Source organism: Cervus canadensis, chromosome 30 (assembly GCF_019320065.1).
Source record: "Cervus canadensis isolate Bull #8, Minnesota chromosome 30, ASM1932006v1, whole genome shotgun sequence".
NCBI lineage: Eukaryota > Metazoa > Chordata > Mammalia > Artiodactyla > Cervidae > Cervus > Cervus canadensis.
Window position 1 is genome coordinate 34053911 of NC_057415.1, and position 23470 is coordinate 34077380.

The following is a 23470-nucleotide window of genomic DNA, read 5'->3' on the forward strand; positions in this document are numbered from 1 at the left end:
GAAAAGCGTATGGCATCTTTGAGTGTCAAAGTTCGGGCACTTCTCAAAACCTGAACCTCTTCAGTGTCTGTTACATGCCTGGCTCTGTGCTGGATGCTGGGGACATTGAGAAAGATTAAAAAAAAAAAAAAGATCTCTGGGGACTTCCTTGGGGGTCCAGTTGTTAGGACTCTGCCATTTCACTGCAGGGGGCAACGGGTTCAATCTCTGGGTGGGGAACTAAGATTCTACATGCTGCATGGTTCAACCAAAAAAAAAAAAAGGTCTGTCTCTGAGAGAGCCCTGGTCCAGTGCCGAGGAGAGGAGACATATACCCAGATGGTTTGCAATGGAATGTGAAAACCCTAGAGTCACTGGCGCTGTGGCCTTGGGCAGGCTCCTTAACCTTCCTAGTTAAGGAACTAGGAAGTTCCTTAGTGTCTTCCTAGTTAAATTTTGGATTATTTCAAAGTAGTGTTCTGAAGTTTAGAATAGTTTCTGGCACATAGTGAGTACTATGAAAATGCTAGGTGTTGTTACTGCCTTAGAAGCAATAACTGGGGGTCCAGGGAGCCTGTATAGAACATGCAACTCCGTTATCTCCACCCTGGGAAGGAGCTGTGTTTTCAGACAGCAGCCCTCGTCAGTTACTGGTTGACCACTGCATGGATGTGGTACTGGAGCGTCAGTCTCTGAGCACTTTTCCAGCCTGCCCCGTGGATGGGCAAAGCAGGTTCAGCAACGGGGGAAGCAGTGTGGGCCAAGAAGTGTGGGTGCTAGTGGTTGGACGCCAGGCCAGTGGGCACTGAACTGGCAAGCGAGAGGAGACAGATGGGCACCCACGGCATCGACGCGGTCACTGTGGAAATAACATGTAGGGGGCGGGGTAAGGAGTGACCGTGCTCAGGAGCGTGGTGACTTTTCCAAAGGAGATGCTGTTTAAGCTGGAGAGTGAAGTAGATGTTTCCCAAATGGGCAGAAAGGAGGGCTAACTGGAGCAGAAGAACCAGTCTGTGCCGAACCTTGGCAGTGTCTTTTTGCAGGAGTGGTGGGTGGAGGGGAGGCAGTTTCAGGAGGGCATTGACTCACTGGATTCAGGGGGTGTACTGGTCAGGAGTTTCGGTTGCAAACAATAGAAACCCAACTCACTACTTAAAGCAATACCATCTGCACAGACCATTAAAGCCGCCTTTTAGAGACAAACAGTGTGGTGAGTTTTAGTATATTCACAAGGTTCTACAGCTGACACCATTATCTAATTCCAGAGGGTTTTTGTGACTCTCTGGACCCCAGAAAACTCTTCATTCTCATTAGTAGATGCTCCATTTCCCCCACTCCCAACCCCCGGCAATCACTAATCTGCTTTTGTTCTCTATGAATTTTTTTATTCTGGCTATTTCATAAAAATGGAATTATAGAACATGTGGCCTTCAGTCTAATGTTCTTAAGGTTTATCCATGTTGTGTGTATCAGTACTGATTCCTTTTTATGGGTGAATAATATTCCATTGTGTGGATAGACTACTTTCTGTTTATCCATTCAGCAGTTAATGAGCATTTGGGTTGTTTCTTAGATACATGTATATATGGTTGACCCTTAAACACTTTGGAGATTAGGGTGCTGACTCCAACACAGTTGAAAATCCATATTTTAACTTTATAGTCAGCACAGTTCTACATCCACAGTTTCAATCAACCTTGGATTTTGTAGTGAGAAAAATCCAATAATAGGAGGACCCACATGTTGTTCAAGGGTTCACTGTATACTTAAAAAAAAAAAAGACACTAGACTTCCTGGTGGTCCAGTGATTAAGACTCCATGCTTCCAATGCAGGAGACTTGGGTTTGATTCCTGTTTGGGAAACTCGGATTCCAGCTGCCCTGCAGTGAGGCCAAAAAAAAAAAAAAGATAGGAAATACAATTTATTTAATTTTCAACAATAATTTTGACATTTGAAGTTAGTAGTAGTTTTAGACATGAATGTACAATTAGATGGTTGTAAATACCTTGATTTTTTTTTTTTAATCATCTCAGCCATTTTTAGGTATTTAGTTCAGTCATGCCTGACTCTTCGCGACCCATGGACTGTAGCATGCCAGGCTTCCTTGTCTTTCACTGTCTCCCAGAGTGTTGCTCAAACTCATGTCCATTGAGTTGGTGATGCCATCCAACCATCTTATCCTCTGTCGTTCCCTTCTGCCTTCAGTCTTTCCCAGCATCAGGGTCTGTTGCAGTGAATCGGCTCTTTACATCAGGTGGCCAAAGTATTGGATATAGTTTGGTAGTGTTAAGTATATTCATATTGTCGTGAAACTGATCTCCAAAGTTCTTCATCTTGCAAAACTGAAGCACTGTACTCATTAAATATAACAGCTCCCATTATCTCCCTCCCCCCAGGCCCTGGTAATCACCATTCCACTGTCTTTATGAATTTGAAGCCTCTACTTTAGATTCTTCATATAAATAGAACCATACAGTATTTGTGGTTTTTGTGACTGGCTTAGAATAATGTTTTCAAGGTTCATCCATGTTGTAGCATGTAACAGGATATTTTTTTTTAAGACTGAAAAATATTCCATTGTATGTATATACTACATTAAAAAAATCAGTTATCCATTGATGGGCATTTAGGTTACTTCTGCCTCTTGCCAGTGCTGCAGTGGATATGCAGCTCTCTCTCCAAGATCCTGTCTTCATTTTTTTTTTTTTTGGATGTATAAACCCAAAAGTTGATATATAAAAACTGGATCATATGCTGATTCTATTTTTAAAGTTTTGAGAAGCTTCTGTACTGTTTTCTATAGTGTTTGCACCATTTTACAGTCACACCGACTGTGCTAAAGGATTCCAATTCCCTTGCATCCTCACCAGCGCTTATTTTTTTCTATTTTTTTGGTAGTGGCCATCCTAATGACTATGAGGTTGTATCTTGTGGTTTTGATTTGCACTTCTCTGACTGAGGATGCTGGGCATCTTTTCATATTCTTGTTGGCTGTTTGTATTATCATCTTTGGAGAAATGTCTATTCAAAATCAGATTATTTGATTTTTTTATTGTTGAGTTGTAGGAGTTCTTTTTATATCCTGGATATTAACCCCTTATCAGATACATGATATACAGATGTTTTGTCCCATTTCATAGTTTGTCTGTTAACTCTTTTGATTTCATGCTTTGCACAAATTTTTTTTAAGTTTGACGTAGTCTCATTTGTCTATTTTTGCTTTTGTTCTGCGTTTTTAGTGTCATAGCCAAGAAATCACTGCCAATTTCAGTGGCACGAAGCTTCCCCCCACTATGTTTTCTTGTAGAAGTTTTGTAGTTTTGGGTCTTAGGTTTAGGCCTTTAATCCATTTTGAGTTAGTTTTTGTATATGGTGTTAAGAAGAGGGTCCAATTTCATTTTTTGCATGTGAATATCCAGTTTCTCAGTATCACTTGCTGAAAAAATTATTCTTTCCCCTTTGAGGGTGTGTATACTTTTAAATATAATTTCTTACTAGAATCAATAGACCATTTTAATACTTGAAGTGCTAACGTGAATTTTTGTACATGTGTTTGAATGGCTCCTCTGTATTATGTGCTGTGGGAGGCATTATGTTCCTTGGGAGTTAAGATACCTACATTTTGGAAATAACAATTACTTGGGACAGGTCAGGGCTCAGACATTCCAGGTGAAAATGTCTTACTGGATATATAGAATAAAAATGGTTGTAGAATAATTGTTTTATTGTGAAAATGGAAACCTAGACCTTCTTTTCAGGCTAATTAGGCAAGAGGTATGTTCTCAGGAGGCTTCCTTGGTGGTCAGTGGTAAAGAATCCACATACGAATGCAGGAAGATCCCCTGGAGAAGGAAAAATGGCAGCCCTCTCCGGTACTCTTGCCTGGAAAATCCCATGGACACAGGAACCCAGCAGGCTATAGTCCATGGTGTCACAAGAGTCGAATATGACTAGCGACTAAACAACGACGTTCTAAGGAATTAGGCTTATCATCTTGCTGTGTCAGCATCTGTGCTGCAGAAATGCAGTATAGCAGCCTTTTCTCTGCGCTATCCGGTCCGGTAAATCTTGTTTATTTCATGACTTGCGTCAGGACTAGTGAAGGACGCTTGGACTTTTTGTTCATTCCTCAGAGATTTACATGGGCCTCTCGTGTGCCACGCTTGGGGAATGCAAAGATGAACAGATGACCTTACCTTCTAGCCACTCAAGGTCCAGGAAGGGAGATAGGGAAGTACAAGTGAGTCATCGCTGTTTAACATGATGACAGGGGTACGTGCTGAATGCCAGGGGGTAGTCAGAGTAATTTATTAAAGAAATTTTTGAGTGAAGCACGTTGGAAGAAAGTCTTGGGTTAGCTATTAAAGATAACAACTGCATTTTGCGTTCTGAATTAGTCAGTGTTGGGATTTCAATGATCTGAATAATTGTTTTTTGGCCTGAGTTAATAGTAAGTTTTTTTGTCCTTTAGCTTTTATTATATGCATGTTAATGCAGTGACTGTTCTTTACCAGTGTATGTATATCCAAGATTGGCCATATAATTTGTGGGGCCCAGTGCAAAATGAAAATTCTTACCCCCGTGTTAAAAAAATTATTAAGAATTTCAAGAGAGTAATAGCAGAGCATTAAACCTAGTGTGAAATCCTTCGGAGCGTGGGGTCCCTGTGAAGCTGGCCCTGAGTGTATCCTTTGGACGTCCTGGTTTCCAGGTCCTGTTAAAATCACCTCTTGCCCATCTCAGTCTTCTGGGTCAGGACTGTTGCCATTCTGGGGGTATGCTTGCAGTGAGTTGGGGTTCCCCAGGCTGGCTTCTCCATTCTGGGTTGACTGTAGGGCTTGCCCGGAACACTCCACCCCCCAGTCAACATCTAGACTAACTTAACATGGTCTCCTGTATGCCCAGACTGTCATGTTTAACGTCTGCTTGGGACTGTTGTCATGTCCCTGACTGTTGCTTCTCTTCTCTTTTCCTTTTGTTCTGATGTCTTCCCCATCGAGGGTGTCCCCTCAGTTATCACCTTTACCCAGAGATGATAGTAACGTGTGTCTGTGATCATTCCAAACCTTTAGGGAGCACTTCTTTTGGTTGGGAGCCATACTGCATCCTCCTGGAGCACTCCCCTAGCATGCATTTACTGTCTCCTTTTTCCTTGACAGCTGGGGAAACACAGGCTTTGAAAGGTGAAGTTGCATTTACATATTCAAGGTCACAGAGCTAGAAGAGAGTGGGGCTGGGATTTGAACTTGGGTCTGTCCAGCCTTAGAGCCCACTCTCTTCACCACCACAACTGCTGCAAACTGGCATCATTTTCCAAACCCGCTCCCCACTGTTTTGAGCATTTATTTGCATTAGGCACTGTGTTTCTTACACAAAACACAGTTTCAGGCCAAGGGAAATGAAACCAGCCCCTGTGTGTCTTACTCTTGTCTCTTCCCTCATCTCAGTTTCTGTTTTTTCCAGCCTCTTCCTCATCCCCTAGCAGCCTCCCTTGTTAGAGAACTCTCCCAAGGCTCGCTGCCTCCTGCCCGCTCTCTCTCCCGTCACCGGCAGGCTCCTTGGATGAGCAGTCTCTGCCCTGCTTCCATCTGCCTCGCCATCTGCCGCCTCTTGCCTCAGCATCCAGCCCCACGGGCCAGGTCCTGCCTCGACCACTCACAGCCCAGGGAGAACCGCGGTGGCTGTTTCTGTGCCACTAACAACCCAGGCCTTTAGAGCCGCAGAGGACTCCGTGGTCTCTCCCTCCAAGACCATCTCTTTTCAGGGGGGGAAACTGTAACTCGGAGAGAGGAGTGGTTTATCAGATAGGGTCCCCCAGCTGGTTTGTGGCAGAGTTGAGGTTAGGACCCAGGTTTCTAGACCCTTGGTTCAGGGCTCATTTTCCTTGAGTGATATCATTAACTAGCTTCCCCTCAATGCTTTTTTTCTCTGCCTTTTTTTTCTCAGTGTCTTAAACTCTGTTCACGGCCCAGTGCCTGGCACATAGTGGATGCTTCATTCACTGGGTGAATTAATTCTCTCCTCTCTCGGCCTTCCTTCCCCTGCTCTGCCCCTGCTTCTCTGGGCCCTCCTCTCTTTCCTTCTAAGCTCCAGCGGTGAGCCCCTCCAGCCGTGCTTCCCGCCCTTTGCTGGTTCCTCAGGTTCATCTCTGGATGGACTTCACTACTGCAGCCGAGCGTAGGACTCCCACAGCTTCATTTCTAGCTTTAAACACATCTTTCCAGGCATTTTTGTGATTCAAGGTGATCCAGGTGTTTTTAGCACGTTATAATCTCCCTATGGTGAAAGGATTTGAAACCACATCTTTCTTTGCCTCTTTTTTTAAACAACCTGTTTTTGTATATAACATCTTTTTTTTTTTTTTTAAAGGTTCAGGGCCCAAGTATTAGCAAGAGCAGATTTTTCCTAAAAATGCAGGCACCTAGGTCTTTTGCTGTAGGCAGCTGTGTGCCCTGATGCGGACGCTCACTACTGTGGCCTGCATATCCCTGGCCTCACTTTTGCTCTGTTTTCAGAAGAGAAGCTTCAGGTCAGAGAGAAGTTCGTGCAAGCAGTCAAGGAGGTCTGTTGCCCAGGTTGTCTCTCCAGGTCTTCTTTACTCCAGCCTGATGCAACCGAGGTGTGATCCCCTCTAACTGGTCTCAGGACTCAGTGAAGCTCAGGTTCTCGATGTCTCATTGCAGAAAGAATTCAGTAAGAGACAAAGTGATAGGTAAGAAGTGGATTTATTTAGAAAGAAACACACTCCACAGACAGAGTGTGTAGGCCATCTCAGAAGGCGAGAACAGCTGACATCACTATTCTTTAAATGTCCTTCTTCATTTCCATTGTCATTGTGAATATCCTCATCGGGATGTATGTAGCTAAACACTCATCATCCGAGGACTTTTTAGACAATGCTGTTGCCTGGGCCCTATCTCAAGAAATTTGGATCCAATGAATCTAGGATGGTCCAGAGACCAGTATTTCTTAAAAAGGGTTTTCTAGAGAATTATAACATGTAACTAAGGTTGAGATCAGTTGCTTTCAAAGGATCCTCTGAGTCGGTTGGAGGGAATGCACCCTCAGACATGTGTATCTCCTAGACTGTACTGTAAACTCCGTGAGGGCAGAGGCTCTGATTGCTTGATGTCGTAATGGCAGTGCGTGAACAAAGCCTCGGATGGGGTAAGTACCCAAGTACGTGCTGACTCAATAAATAGACACATGCGCAAATGTATTTATTGCAATATTATTTTTAATGGCAAAAGATGAGGAGCCTAAATATCCACCAGTAGGAAGTTAGTTGTGTAAACCATGATAATCTTTAAAATGTATTAAAAAGAGTATACACACACACACTCATATGCCGTAATGGCAAGATACAGTAAGTGAAAAAAGAAACGTTACAAACCACAAGAGGCCTGCCGTCGCCTGTGTGCGTGTGTAAGAGTCGTGCAGGTGTGAATGTGTACACTCGCCTCGGAAGGGTGCGCTGATGCTCTTCAGAAGGTCATTCTCTGACCCTTTGAGACTGTAGTCTTCCTTCCTTGGAGGCTCTCTGACCAAATCAGAGAGAAAGAGCCCTCCTTCTCTCTTCCTAATTTGGTTAGTAATAGTTGGTTTTGATGGAAAAGGGAAAACTTGACTAACCCTTGTGTAACTGTGTTTCAGATAGACAGTGTATACGCCACTGATGCTGTGTATAAGGAGGAGAAATAGTGAGAACCTACGTATAGCACAGGGAGCTCTGGTGCTCTCTGGTGACCTAGATGGGAAGGAAATCAAAAAAGAGGGCGTATACGGATATATGTGGCTGATTCACTTTGCTGTACAGTGGAAACACCATATTGTAAAGCAACTAGACTCCAATAAAAACTATTAAAAAAAGAGACATGGGGCTTTTTACTCGCAGTCATGTGGGGTGGGACGTGTGCGTTGTTCCTGCCTGAAAACAATTAAAACAGCGCGGACCTAAAGAGGACACAGCTCAGCTGTGAACTGAGGGGAGAGAAGAGACGATGCTTTTCTGTGGTTTCTTGGTAATATTTATCTGTTTTTGGCTTGGCTGGGTGTTCCTTGCCGTGCGGGCTCTGCCTTTGTTGTGGAGAGTGGAGGCTCCTCTCTGGTTTTGGCGCACAGACTTCTCATTGCGGTGGCTTCTCTTGTCGTGGAGCACAGGTTCTAGGGCACGCGGGCTTCGGTAGTTACGACCGACAGGCTTAGCTGCTCTGAGGCATGTGGAATCTTCCCGGACCAGGAATCGAACCAGTGCCCCTTGCATCACAAGGTGGATTCTTAACCACTGGACCACCAGGGAAGCCCTTTCCTGTAGACTTTAATCTGCTCGCATCAAATACGGGTGAATACTGGCTCAGAGTGAGCTTTTACCCTTTTCTCCCAATGATCATTCAGTTTTCTGAACTATCTTTTTTTTTCCCCCCACGGTTAAGACATTTTTTCTTTCCTGCTTCAAGTCACCGAGGAGGAGCAGGACCTTGTTTTGTTTCACCAGCTGTCCGCACCTTGTCAGACCCTTGTTTCTTGCCTTGCCTCCACCCTCCCTGACCACAGGGCTGCCGTGGACCTTACCTGTCTCCGTGAAAGAGGAGTGTTTTCGGCCAGTGATGTCAACTCTTCTCCCTCCCAGTTTTCCTCATAGCAGTCCTTATCCTGCTGAGGGGTTCTGGGCTTCATTGCAGCTTCTTAGAGAGAGGGGTGATCAACTTACAAACAAGTGTAGATGGAAGACGTGGTACAGGGGGTGGTTATGTTAGTGATGGAGGAGGAAACGGCAACCCACTCCAGTCTTCCTGCCTGGAGAATCCCATGGACACGGGAGCCTGGTGGGCTGCTGTCCGTGGGGTCACACAGAGTCGGACACAACTGAGGTGACTTAGCGTGCATGCATGCATATGTTAGGGATAGGCCGACATCTGTCTGAAACAGTGCAGTGGCCTTGACTTTTTCAGTGTAACCAAATTCTCCTTCCCAGGTCTTCTGGGAGGCTTGGCACATTATTGTAGGTATCTATGGAGCTTTTTGAGTAACCTAGGTAGTATTTTATATAGTATTTTAGACTGGACTGTTTAGATTTTTAGACTGAGATCCAAATTTGGGGCTAACGTGCATCTACAGATTTCTTTTTTTCTTTAATCTTTATTTTTATTTATTTATTTGGCTCGGTCTTAGTCCCGGCATATGAGATCCTTTTAGCTGTGGTATGTGGGATCTAGTTTTGTGACCAGGGGTCAAATCTGGGCACCCTGCATTGGGAGTGTGGAGTCTTAGCCACTGAACCACCAGGAAAGTCCCCACAGATTACTAAGCATGTCTCAAGTGCTGTGGTTTGAGCAAAATGGTCACATCTTCACTTCCAACCTGACTCTGAAGAAGGTAGCCACTGTTTTTTGTTTCTCTCAAATCATTCTTCTCTTGGACATGTGAGTGGAAGAGGATAGCATTCATTAAAGACACACCACAGTGTCCCAAGATTATAAGTTGTAGAAGCAGTGTTTGCATTTTATATAAAACAGTTCTGGCATCACATAGCTGAATATGTTTTCAGGTGTTGACCTTGACAGGTTGGCTGCTTATTTAAAACAAAATCACAAGACTGGCCATTTTAAACTCTCTTGGAGGTTAAAGTGTGGTGAAACTGACAGAAGAGTCTTGCTGTTGACTTATTCATGAATCAGGGAAACTTCATTTCTCTGTAGGTCTATGATGTTGCAGGAAATGGATAGAGAGAATCTGTCCATCATGAGAAACAATGTTGCCAACAGCAGGAGGAATAAAGTTTTTTTTTTGCTTCTCTGGTTCCAAATCAAAGTAATTTTGAACTGTTACATTAGAGAAATTAGAGTAATATAGGTTTGAAGCAGGTGTAGCTGAGTAGGAAAAAAAAAAAATGGAACCTTGAGAGTTAGCCAAGGGAGTCCTAATACAATCACTTACTGGCTGGGAAGTCACTTAACTGCCTGAGGCTCTGTTATCCTGTCAATAAAATGGGAATTATAGTGCGTGCATACCTGCTTAGTTGCACAGTTATGTCCGACTCTTTGGGATCCATGGACTGTAACCCGCCACGCTCCTCTGTCCGTGGGATTCTCCAGGCAAGAAGAATACTGGAGTGAGTTGCCATTTCCTCAGCCAGGAGATCGTCCCAACCCAGGGATTGAACCTGGGTCGCCTGCATTGCAGGCAGATTCTCTACCGTCTGAGCTACCAGGGAAGCCTAGCGAGGTGGTTCTGATAGTTAATGACATGCATAGCAGGCCCCAGAAGCTGTTCTCATAACTTTATTTACTTAGTTGTTATTTTTGGCTGTGCTGGGTCCTCGTTGCTGGGTGGGCTTTTCTCTAGCTGCAGAGAGCGAGGGCTACTTCCTCGTCGAGGCGTGCAGGCTTCTCCTTGTGGTGGCTTCTCTTGTGAAGCGTGAGCTCTAGGGCGTGCGGGCTTCAGTAGTGTGGTGTATGGGCTTAGTTGCTTTGTGGCATGTGGGATCTCCTGGATCAGGGATCGAACCCATGTCCCTGGCATTGGCAGATGGATTCTTCACCACTGAGTCACCAGGAAAGCCCCGTAACTGATCCTTGTAATTGATACGAGCAACAAGTTTTAGATGACTGCAAAGATACCTTGCTTGTTTTGATAGGTACCAGTGGTAGGCATACGTGCATCATGTGGTATGCTAACATCCAGAACATAACAACATAGGTGAAAGAAAAGAAAAATGCTTCCTAGACTATAGCAAGGTTGTATAGTTAAGAATTTTTATAAGACTTCACAGAAGGAAGAGGAAACAGACCCAGTTCTACAGAAAGAATGCATAAATTGTGGGAAAGAAAACCTTGAGTCAGCTGTAGACTTTATTTTCTGCACTTCAAGGCCAGATTATAGATAGCTTTAACCAATAAACAGCTCACAATAAACATTCACAATCATGTCATATTTACATTACCCATGATCTGAGTATTGCCATGACTTGATTACGGCAGATATTTTCACTTCCTCTCCTTTATTTGATTTTCATTTTGTTTGAATGAGAGTAAATTACTCTTGGCTCATTCAACATGATTCTAAAAAGGAAAAGAGAAATCTTTCTGATATGTGAGCTGTATACCTTGAGAAGAAAGGTCTGTTTCAACTGGCAAGAAAACAGAACTCCCTCCTAGAGGAAATAGATGAGAGGAACCAGACCTAATCAGGAAGCTCATATTCCATTCATTTATTCATAAAATATTTATCCAGTGCCCGGCACTGTTCTAGGTGCTTCTAGCCAAATCCCCTTTGGACAGACCATTGCATTTCTGGGCTTTTCAGGTTCCAGTTTATCTTCCTCTGCCCCAAGATCAAAAGATAAAGTTCTAAAATAAAAATTAATGTTAATTGCAGTTTCTTATTGCCTGTATATAGAGAAGCTATTTGTTTTTGAAATTTTATCATGCACTTAGCCACCTTATTGAATTCCTAACATGTTTTGAATCATTTTTCATTTATTTTCTACTTGGAAATCCAAGAGAATCATATACATTGCAACTGAATGTTTCTTTCCTAAAATATATATTTTTCATTTTATTGCACTGACCAAGACCTATGGAAATTCTTAAAATAGTGAGGGCATTTTTATCTTGTTTCTTGTTGAAGGGGATGGGTAGAGTATTTTCTCATTAGATATGTTTGCTATTGTTTTCTTATCAAGTTAAAGTGTTTTTGTGTGTTCATTGCTTACCAACTTAAAAAAATTAGGAATGGAATTGGGTTTAATAAAATGCCTCATTAGCATCTATGAAAATTATTTTTTCTGCATCAATATTTTAATGTAATTAGTTTCCTAATACTTATTTATACTTAGGATGAGTCCTACTTAGTCTTGGATTCAGTTTGCTAACATTTTATGTAGAATTTTACTTTTATTCTTTATTTTCTATTTATTATGCTATCTTTTTGTTTTCTTTCTCCTTTTACTAACTCTGGATACATTGATCAAGTGTGCTTTTGTTCAATTTTCTTTTTTTCCAAGTTCTGTTTCCTGTTTCTATTTGACTAATGTCTATAATTATATTCTTCTATCATAATCAAGGTTTAATTAGTATCTGTAACTTTCTCCAGAACAAGGAGAGACCTTGGGTTAGTTTTTACTTCCTCTTTTAGGTTTTAGTGAAATTACTGAGTTCCTAATTGTGATCAATTTTTTTTTTAAAGATTAATGCCTCTTCTATTTTATGAATCCTTTTTAACAGTTGAGTCAAATTTCACAGTAGCATCAGCTCTCCCTTAAACGAATGTTTTCTTTTTCAAACAAATCTTTATCTGATTTATTTTTCAGTATACTATATTTTATGTCTGAGAGTAACTTACCGAAAAAAACACAACCATCCTGGATGGTATATATTATATAACAACAGCTGAGTGGTATATATTATTCTTTTCTTGTCTGAAAGGTAATTTGGCTGAGTATTTCCTCTTGAGACATATACAGAGATTGCCCCCACTGCCTTCTTTTCCACTTTAAAAACATAAATTTAAAGCATTGTTGAGAAATAACTTCTTGGGGTATAATTTATATAAAATAACTGTGTCATTTAAGTGTGTGATTCAATTAATTTTGACTCTTGCATATATACTTGTGGAGCTACTATCACAATCCAGATACAGAGCATCACCTACAAAGGTTTTCATGCCCTTTTGCATTCATATTTTCCCTCCCCTGGTTAACCAGTGATCTGCTTTCTGTCACTATGTTAGTTTGTACTTTCTAGAATTTTGTGTAATTGAAATCATAAAATATATACTCTTTTTGTCTAGTTTCTTTCAACATGATGACTTTATATTGTTGCTCTATCTATAGTTCTTTTTTAAAGAAATTATTGACTGCATTCATTCATTGAATGAATAATCGCTATCTGTTTGTCCGTTCACTCATTAATGAATATGTAGGTTGTTTTGAGCTTTGGGCTGTTACAGATTAAGCTACTACACTGAAGAAAGGAGAGCAAACTAACCTTCAAAGCAAACAGAAGGAAGGAAATAAAGATTAGAGTGGGAATTAATGGAATAGAGGATAGGGAAGCAATAGAGAAAATTAATAGGACCAAAATTTCATTCTTTGAAAACAATCAACAGAATTGGCAGCGTTTAGCTGGAATTGACCAAGAAAAAGAGACGCTTCAAAGTACTAAAATCATAAATGAAAGAGTAGACATTCCTGACCTTACAGAAATAATAAAGGATTATAGAGTAATGGTGTGAACAGTTCTGTGTCAGTGAATTGTATGAATTAGATGGAATGGACGCGTTCTCAGACACAAATACAGCTGCTGCGAACATTCACGTTCCTGTCTTCAGTTGGCAGGTTTTCATTTCTCCTGGGCACGCACCTCAGAGTGGAGCCCCGGCAGCTCCATGTCTCTGCGGAGACTCGGTGTTGTTTGATCAAGGCTCGTGGATGCATACTAGTGCCTCATTGCCCCTTTAGTTTTTTCTCTGTGGTTACTAATGGTGTTAGACCTATTTGCACGTGCTAATTGGTCATTTGTATATGTTTTGTGAAGTATCTTCAAGTCTTTTGCCTATATTTGTTGGGCTGTTTTTCTTATTGAGATATGTACATGTCTGTCTATATACTGAATGTAATATATATACTGTATCTATATATTGAATATAATATATATACTGAACTAGTTACATATTCTTCTTTTAAAAATCACTTTATTGAGATTGATTGACATACAGAAAGCTGTATATGTTTATATAATTTGAGTTTGGAGATAAGTATGTATCTGCTGAATTTGTCACCACAGTCTATGCCATAAACATGTCCATCATATCCAAAAGTATCCTCCTACCCTCTTTATATTGCTATTACTAATATTGTTATTTGTAATAAGATCTACCTTCTTAGCAAATTTTAAAGTGTACAATACAGTATTGTTTTTTTTTCTTTTTAATTTTTTTCTTTGACCACACCTCACTGCATGCAGAATTTCCCTGACCAAGGATCGACCCCACACCGCCTGTAGTGGAAGCGCAGAGTGTTAACCAGGGAAGACTCACTTCTGTTAACTGTGGATGCCTTGCTGTACGTTAGATCTCCAGTACTTTCTGTCTTGCATAATGGAAACTTTGTACCCTTGGACTAATCCGCCCCGTCTTCCCCTTCCCCAGCTCCTGGTAGTCACCATTCTACTCTTTGCATCTATGAAATGGACTATTTTAGATTCCTCAGATCAGTGGGATCACGCAGAGTTTGTCCTTGTGTGACCCACTTATTTCACTTTGCATAATAATAATAATATTCTCCATGTTCATTAATGTCATTGCAAATGGCAGAATATTCTATTTTAAGGCTGAATAACATTTCATTGTGTGTGTGTATATATATATATCTCACATATATTCTTTTTAAGAGTTTTTGATATATTCTCGATACAAGTGCTCATCAGATATGTGTATTGTATTCTCTCCCATTCTATAGCTTGCCTTTTTTACTTCAAATTTGAGTGTGTGTGTGAGAAGGGGAGGAAGGAGGGAGGGAGTGCGATTGAAAATTTTTGGTGTGTGGTATAGCCAGTGCACTGCCGTGGCACAAAATTCAGAAGATGCAAGATTTTATCCAATGAAAAGTCTCCCCTTTGCCCAGGCCCCATCATTTCCCTTCCTCTGGCAGCAGGTTTCCCTCCCCAGAAGCAACCAGTTTTACCAGTTTCTGGGGAAACTCTCTAGAGGTAGATGTTATGCACGAATATGAAAGTACACGCGTGTAATCCTTTTGAAAGTCAAATGGCAGCATCTTGTACACAGAGTCTTGTGCCTTTCTGTACACCAGTTACAGACCTTAGAGACCATTCCATATGGTACAGAAGTCTGTTCCTCCCTCCCCTCCACTCCCTTCCTTTTTTGTTAATGACTGTGTATAGTATTCCTTGGTCTCAGTTCAGAACTTACAGTCCCAGACGAGAACTCTGTGCCAGTGATTCTTTTTCTTCTTTACCTGATCTTCCACATATACCTGGGATTTTCTTCTTAAGTTAAGAAGTGTAGCAGCCTGCTTGTATTTAGGTGTATATTTTTCTTAGAGATTTCTACTGTAAAGCCTTTCCATTTTACTGCTTTGTATGCATCCTTTTTATTCTTCATTCTCTTTTAGTCTGTCCTTTTCGAGGCTCCACTTTTTCTGGGCTGATTTTATCAGGTTATATTTTCATTCTTTATGTTGGGAGGATTCATTGATTTGATCTTCTGAATGATGGATTTATTTTTAATTTCATTCTACGCCACTGTTTCTGCTTTTCTGTTTAAATTAAATCTGACTTGTGTTTGTTTCAGCAATTATGTTTCTGGACGTACTCTCACAACGTGATTGTCCCCGATGATGATCCTGGTGTCGGGCAAGAGCTGACCACCTTTAGACGGAGATGCATGGACCTTTCTGGTCTGCACATCGGGTTTGGCTGCTTCTGCCTTCTTGGAGAGGCACATGCTGTTGTCCCAAGTAATGAGATTTGCTCTTGGGCCTCCTCTAGGGCGTGCATTTGTTTGGCCATGTTATACCTATGTTTGCATACAAACGTGCATATATGGCCATAAGCTGGAGAAGGAAATGGCAACCCACTCCAGTATTCTTGCCTGGAGAAACCTATGGACAGAGGAGCCTGGGGGGCTGCTGTCCATGGGGTCGCACAGAGTCGGGACACGACTGAAGCGACTTAGCAGCAGCAGCAGCCTCTGCCTGACTGCAGTGGTTGGGCTGGGCTGGGATGCCATGCGGTAAGAAGAGGATGGAGAAGAGATCTGTGGCATTGCTCTTGGGCAAGCTTCCTGTCGGGGTGGGTGGCAGATAACAGGACAATAGTCTGGGTGGACCCTTCTTAATTGAGGAAGTGGGGAGAGAGTTGCCCTGCAGATGGAGAGCTTCACAGTTGATCCAAAAATACCCTTCCTCTTTTCTTTCTTTTGTTTTTTTCTTTTTTTAACTTTGCTGGGTCTTCAGTGATGTGCAGACTTTTCTCTCGTTGCAGCAGTCAGGGACTACTCTCTCGCTGAGGTGCACTGGCTTCTCATTGCGGTGGCTTCCCTTGTTGGGGAGCCTGGGCGCTGGGGCGAGAGGTCTTCGGTAGCTGTGGTTCCCAGGCTCTAGAGCACAGGCTTACAGTTGTGGTGCATGGGCTCAGTTGCTCTGCGGCATAAGGGATTTTCCCAGACCAGGGATCAAACCCCTGTCTCCTGCATCGGCAGGCAGACTCTTTACGGCTGAGCCGCCAGGGACGTCCCCGTTCCTCTTCTCTTTCTTCAAGTTGCATTAGAAACTCAGCACTTCACTGCCCTTCCCTTACCCCACCTGCCAATTCTGTGCCTGCTTCTGTTCTTAGTTACTCACTTCTGAATTTGGGGTTTTCTCAGACCCTTCCCATATCCAGCATTTCCCACTGTGGTCCAGTTAGGTTTTGGTCTCTCAACTCTGGCTAAATTTGATTTCTATGTAAATTTGATCCTGTCTTATCACATCTTTTCCAGAAATAAGCAAAACAAAAATTTTTTTTGAATGATGGCATCCATCTCCACTTTCCAGATTTTGAAAACAGATTTATTCTTAATTTTATATTTCATTTGTCATTTCTGTGGAATTTGATGGAATGCAAGAGTCAAGCCCAGGGCTCAGCGCATACCCACTGTGGACGTAGTGGATTTCGTTATTTTTCACTGGCAGGAATGTACCTGCCTCTTTCACCAGTTTCTCTTTGTTTGTTCCCCTTCCACATAATTTGAGTAGCAGCAGCAGCAGCAGCTGTTAAATTGAGGGCTGTGGGCTGCATGTTATGTCAGAGCTGATTTAATTGTTCTTTCACTTTGTGCCCGCTGTGTACCAGGTGGACGGTGTTTTGGTTATGCACTGCGCTTAGCAGACTGCCCCAAAATGAGGTAGGTTAAAAGACACATTAAAAAAAAATTATGTGTTTATTTGGCTGCACCGGGTCCTCGTTGTAGCATGTGGGATCTTCGCTTTTCACTGCAACATGCAAGATCTTTGTTGAAGCATGCAGGATCTATGTCTCTGACCAGGGCTCGAACCCGGCCCTCCTGCATTGGAGACGAGGAGAGTCTTAGCCACTGGACCACCAGGGAAGTCCCAAGACACGTTTATTCTTATGCCTTGTGGCTCTGTGGGTTCCCTGGACTCAGCTACGTGGTTCTTGGTTGGTGTCTGTCCTGTGGTCATCTGAAGGCTCACTTGAGCTGGGTGCCTACGTTGGCTTGTGGCTGGCAGTTAACTTGAGTGACATTTTCATTTGGCTTGGGCTGCTCAAGGCAGGCTGGCTGGGTTCCTGGAGGACATGTCCCCAAAACGAGCATCCCCAGCGATCGGAAATGGAAGCTCCTGGGCCATGTGAGGGCTGTGCCTAGAATCGGCACAGCATCACTTCCACCATATTCTTTTGTTCAAAGCATACAAAGGGTCTATGTGGATTCAGTAGGGTGGGTTGATAGCCTCCATCTCTTGATGGGGAAGTGGCAAGGGCACATTGCAGATAAACATGTGGGATGAGAGATACCATTATGTCTGTCCTTTAAAATACATGAAGTTGACCCAGACACAAAGATAACTGATCCTCAGACCTTCTGGGACAGACGCAGGTGGATAGACAGACAGTCACAGCACAGGTGATAACGTGTTTTGAGAAGGGTAGGCACAGGCATGATGAGAGTAGTGTAGGGGATATCTGACCCAAACTGGGCAAGTGCTGGTGTGGATGGGGAGATCTGTTAAGAAAGGAGGCATCTTAGCAGGAATATCTCTGGAGCTGAGTCTTAAAGCACACGGGGACACACATTAGGTAGGTAAAGGTTCCGAAGAGTTCTAGAGATCGATTGCACAACAGTTTGAATGTATTTAACACTGTTGAACTGTACCCTTAAAGATGACTAAGATGGTTAGGTTTCATGTTTTATGTATTTTGCCACAGTTAAAAAAGAAAGCAAACATGGGACCTGTTTGGCACAGCCTCAGGAAAAGGAAATCACTCTAGAGTCCTGAACACTTGATGTGTGGATTTGCTGAAAGCAGCTGGAAGGAGGTCTCTGGGCCTTTTACTTGCACTTTTGGAAGCTGTTATCTTTACACCAAAAGAATGGATTTCCTGCCTGCTTTACAGAGACTCCTCCCTTGGTGTAGTGACACCACAGTGCGTAGACACTTGCTCCTTACTCTGAGTTTTGGTGCACCGTTTGGCTGACTGGCGTTTGTGTCCTTTGCTTCCTTGGGTGATTTTGAGGACTGTCTGCTTCCCTGGGCTTGAATCTCATAGGAAGATGAAACCCACTGGGTATAAATATTACCATCTGCTGTTAGTCTCAGCTGACAGAGGAAAAGCACATGGGTCATTGAAGACAAATACATGTGGGCCATGTCTCCTGCATCTTTGTTCCTGATAGAAGTATTGATGACACCTTGGCATGGCTGAAGATTGAAGGGGGACACTAGTTCTTATCACCAGCATTTTCTCATGGCTGATGAAGGTAGTTCCGCCCGTCACAGACTCCCTGCATTCTGTGTTGTCACCCGGCCCACAGTCTCTCTTCTTACTTACAGGGTCCTTCCTTGCTCTTCCCTGGAAGCTCTTGGGCTTTCCTGGTGGCTCAGATGGTAAAGAGTCTGCCTACAATGCAAGAGACCCGGGTTCGCTCCCTGGGTCAGGAAGATCTCCTGGAGAAGAAAATGGCAACCCACCCCAGTATTCTTGCCTGGAAAATTCCATGGGCAGAGGACCCTGGCAGGCTACAGTCCACGGGGTCGCGAAGAGTTGGACACGACTGAGCGACTTCACTTTCTTTTCTTTCCTTGCTCTTTCTGGCTCTGAACAGAGCTTTGAAAGCCATTTTATTTTGTTGTTGTCCTGGATATTTTTTTAGTGTTGTTGTTCAGTCGCTAAGCTGTGTCTGACTCTGTGATCCCATGGACTGCAGCATGCTAGGCATCCCTGTCCTTCACTATCTACCTGAGTTTGCTCAAACTTGTGTTCATTGGGTCGGTGATGCCATCCAACCATCTCATCCTCTGTCTTCCCCTTCTCCTCCTGCCCTCAGTTTTCCTCAGCATCAAGGTCTTTTCCAAGGAGTCAGCTCTTTGCATCAGGTGGCCTAAGTATTGGAGCTTCAGCTTCAGCATCAGTCCCTCCAATGAACATTCAGGGTTGATTTCCTTTAGGATTGACTGGTTTGATCTCCTTGCTGTCCAAAGGACTCTCAAGAGTCTTCTATTTTAGTATGGTATAGTAGAAACAGCATGACTTTAGAACCAGAAGTAATCTTTTTAACCTGTACTAATTTGACAAGAGAAATTATATCTTGTTTTAATTTTCATTTTGTTGTTTACTGTTGAAGTTGAATAATTATTATTTTTTCTTTGAAATATAGTTGATTTACAATGTTGTGTTAGCTTCACGTGTACAACAGAGTGATTCAGTAGGTCTTTTTGGTTATCTGTCTTATCCATAGTAATGTGTATGTGTTAATCCCAAACTCCTAATTTATCCCTCCCTGCCACCTTTTCCCTTTGGTAACCATAAGTTGGCTTTCTATGTCTGTCAGTATATTTCTGTTTGGTATAGAAGTTCATTTGTATAATTTTTTAAGATTCCACATATGTGCATATGTGTTAGTTGCTCAGTCATGTCCAGCTCTTTGCAACCCCATGGACTGTAGCCCATGAGCCTCCTTTGTCCTTGGGATTTCTAGTGATATCATATGATATTTGTCTTTTTCTGTCTGACTTACTTCACTTAATATGATAATCTCTAGGTCCATCCATGTTGCTGCAAATGGCATTATTTCATTCTTTTTTATGGCTGCATAATATCCCAGAACAATCATTATTTATTGGCCATATTTACTGTATTGTCCATTTTTATATCAGGCTCTGTCTGTAATATTGATTTTCAGAACCCTTAATATGTTAAACAATCTGTGGTCATACATGTTCAAATCCTTTTCCCAGTTTGCTGTTTATACTTTTACTTTCATTGTTTTGTTGACATGGAGGAAAAATTGTTAAATCTGTTGCTCTTCCTTTATGGATTCTACTTTTGGTTTTGGGAAAACTCTGGAAAGTTTTTCCCAAGCAGAGGATTTTATATACTGTTCCTCTAAATTAGGAACCAGCAAATGAAGTCCAAGAGGCTAACTTTGGCCAGCTACCTTGTTTTGTTTTAAATATATATAACTCATGAGTAAAGAATTGTTGTTAACTTTCTATTTTGAAATAATTATAATTCACAGTCAATTATAGATTCACCAAAAGTGTGTGTAAGAAGATTCCAGGTGCTCTTTATCCAGTTTCCTCCACATCGAACATCTTGCTTAACAATACCAGCAAATTGATGTTGGTACGATCCAAAGAGTGCATCCAGATTTCACCCGTTTCACAAACGCTCCTTTGTGTGTACACACAGAACTCGCCCAGATTTCACCTGTTTCACAAGCGCTCATTTGTGTGTACACGCATGCCCGTTGCCTGCTCTGTGCAGTTCTGTCACGTGCGTAGACTTCTGTAACCAGGACCACCACAGTCAACAGGCCGGCTCTCCCCCCACGGCAGGGCGCCCTGCTGCCCCTTAATAACCGCGCCCACCCCGTCCTCCATGACACCTTCAGTCCCAGGAGATTTTTAATGGCATTTTTAAATGACTGGAAACAATTTATATTTCATAACATAAGAAAATTAGTGAAATTCAGACTTCTGTGTCTGTAACTGAAGTTTTAGTGGAATGTAGCCACACCTATTTGTCCACCTACTGTGTAAGACTACCTCTGTACCACAACAGAGACTCGGCTTGGTGCACTGGAGACTCTGTGACCCAAAAAGCTGGAAATATTTACTGTCTGGTCCTTTACCAGAAAAGCTTGCCAGCCTCTGATATAAAACGTCATCTGGTTATTTTTTTAATCTTGCATTTCGTTCTTTTTTAAACAATTTAAGGTATAGTCAATGTATTGCATTTAATTTGGTATATGACATGATATTTATTTTTGTACTTGTTGTAAGGATATGATTTAATTGTTTCCCAGTTGGTTAACCAAGTTCTTCATCAGCATTTATTGACTAATCGGTTCTCTCCTCACTATTTGAAATTCCGTAGTTATCATATACTAAAAATTCAGATCTGTTCCATCAATTTAGATATTGACAGGATTAATCATTAGGCTATTTGGGCAGAATATATACTACCCAGGATTTCTCTGGGGATGAGAAGCCCTCGCCCCCTGCATTAACACTAAGTGTTCAAGCCAGATGTACCCGTGCACAGTGGTGACTGACCTCGGGTTTATTTCTGTGTGCAGACCCTGTGATGGCTCTGGCTTGATTTTTCTGGAGCCCGTGGGGGATTGCGGATGGCCACATGGAGCTGTTGGTTAATGGTTTCTGGTCCTTTATGTTGAATCTTCTCTGGAGCTGGCTGGCTCTTAAAAAATCCTTTGAGAGGCAAAGTCTCTGGCACTGGTGGATTGGGAATTTACTGATTTGAAGGAACACATGTGAAGGATTGCTCATGACCAGGCTGTGCTGCAGGTTCTGAGGCGAGCGCGGTGGTGGTGGGTCTCTTCTTGGGTAGGTCCTTGTTCCGAGAGATCTCCCGTGACCAGGAGCTGGTGCCTCTGCTCTGGACTCTCAGGGCTGGGCTCCAATTGTGCATTCTGCTTTGTACTGGCAGAGTGACCTTAGGCCCATCCTTTAACCCCCCCAGACCTGTTCTCTTAGTAGGAACATGTATAATCAAGCTCACCCCCCATCCCACCCCTGTATCATTTTGAGGGTTGAGACCTACCACGTCAAGCTTGCACAGTGCTCAGCAGAGAGTATGAGCTTAAAATATTTGATTTCTTTGTTTTTCCTTGACTTAGAGGTGTGTGTGTGTGTATGGGTTTTTGTCTCCAAGTCCTGTGATCTTTCTCAGTCCCAAGAGTTTGCTTTCGGTTTTGGCATTTTGTTTTGTTTTGAGTCACTTCATAGCCCAGGCTCCCAGGGCGCTCAGCTGGCTCCCTGCCGTAGGTGGGTTCAGGTGACAGTCAGACCCTTCGGCCAGGTGCTGGAGCCAGGCGGTGCTGACGGTCTGCGGGCTGTTTGCTCTTGTGGCCTTAAGTGGACGCTGCTGTGAGACTCCCCCCGTGAGTTCCTGAGTGAGCGTGCTGGCTGTGACAGGGGAAAAATGGCCTGAGACAGGTATCCATCCCGGACGCACGTGATGGAAGGTGAGTGGGTGGAGTCTGCTTGATGGAGGCCGCTCCCCCCAAGTAAGAGTGGCAAGTCCCCGGCCACCTTGGGGTAAGCTTTCCTGAGCACAGTCGTTTTGGCAGGACTTGCCCTCTCGTCCCAGGGATGGGCTTCGTGGATTTAAGCACAGCACACAGGGCTGTTGACCTACCGTTTACTCAGTTCTGCTGGAACTTCAGGAATTTCCAATCCTCTGTAATTTACCTGTTTGAAACATGATCCCTCTGGTGTGGCCAGACTCTGTTTTTGTTGGTTTTTTTTTTTCCTGCCGAGGAGACAATCATCAGCGTCTCCCAGGCCACCCGACCTTCTCACCTGTCCTTTTCTGTGGCATCTCCCACCTGGCTCAGGTACCACTGGGGGCAGGGCAGGGGAGGTGTGCCTGGACAATTACAAGGGCTCCCTAAATGATCCCTCTCTCGTCTCCTATTTCTTCCCCTCTCTGTTTGATCTGTGTTTGTTTCTTTTTTTTCCTTTCTGAAGTCTTTTTGGAAACCTTACATATGATTGCCACTTTCTTGCCTGAAAGCTTAGCCACTGCCTGTAGGGTGCACCGCAGATTCTTAAGCCTGGTATTTGAGATCCTGCAGAGTTTGGAGCTCATCGGCCTCCCAGCCACTGCCCCTGGTTCAGCCCACAAGGCCAGTCCCCAGCTGTGTCCTTTGCCTCTTTCCCTGTGTCTGTCCTGCTGAGGCCGCGCTCCACGCTGGGGATGCCTTGGCCCCACCTTGCGTGGCTCTTCACTGTGTACACGGGCTTTCACAGACTTCTCTGTACCCTCCATGCTGCCTGGCCATCTGGATGGGTTGGCCTTGCCATTTTCCAGTGAGCGTTGGTGAATTCAAGTGGTTTTCTTGCTGCCGCAGAGCTGGTAGGAGGGCTGGGAGGGCAGGGTGCCTCTCTGGAGCCGGCCTTGAAGTGCAGTTACTCTCGCTTTCTCCGGACCCCAGCACAGCGGTGTCCCCTTATCCGTGTATTTGTCTCACTATATCATGTTGCTGTTTGTCCTGGGTCCATGCCACACCCGCACTCCACCCCAAAACTTGATTCCTCAAATTCCCCTGCTTCTAGAATAGTACCTGGCACTCAGTGGGAACTCGATAAATGTTTGTTTGGATGGAGACATGAATGAGTAGATTTTTTTCTTTCCATATCCTGTAATTTGTGGTTTGAGGGAAGATGGTACCCTGGTAATTAGGCTACTTAAAACGCCTGCGTGTAGGAAAACATCTCTTTTGGCC

At 43.2% G+C, this 23470-nt stretch overlaps 1 protein-coding gene across 1 annotated transcript in view; it reads left to right on the plus strand.

Moving 5' to 3' along the window:
* SNX30 (sorting nexin family member 30) overlaps nucleotides 1-23470 on the plus strand; it is a 111418-nt gene that overhangs the window by 9038 nt on the left and 78910 nt on the right. The gene's annotated exons all lie outside the window — the stretch shown is intronic.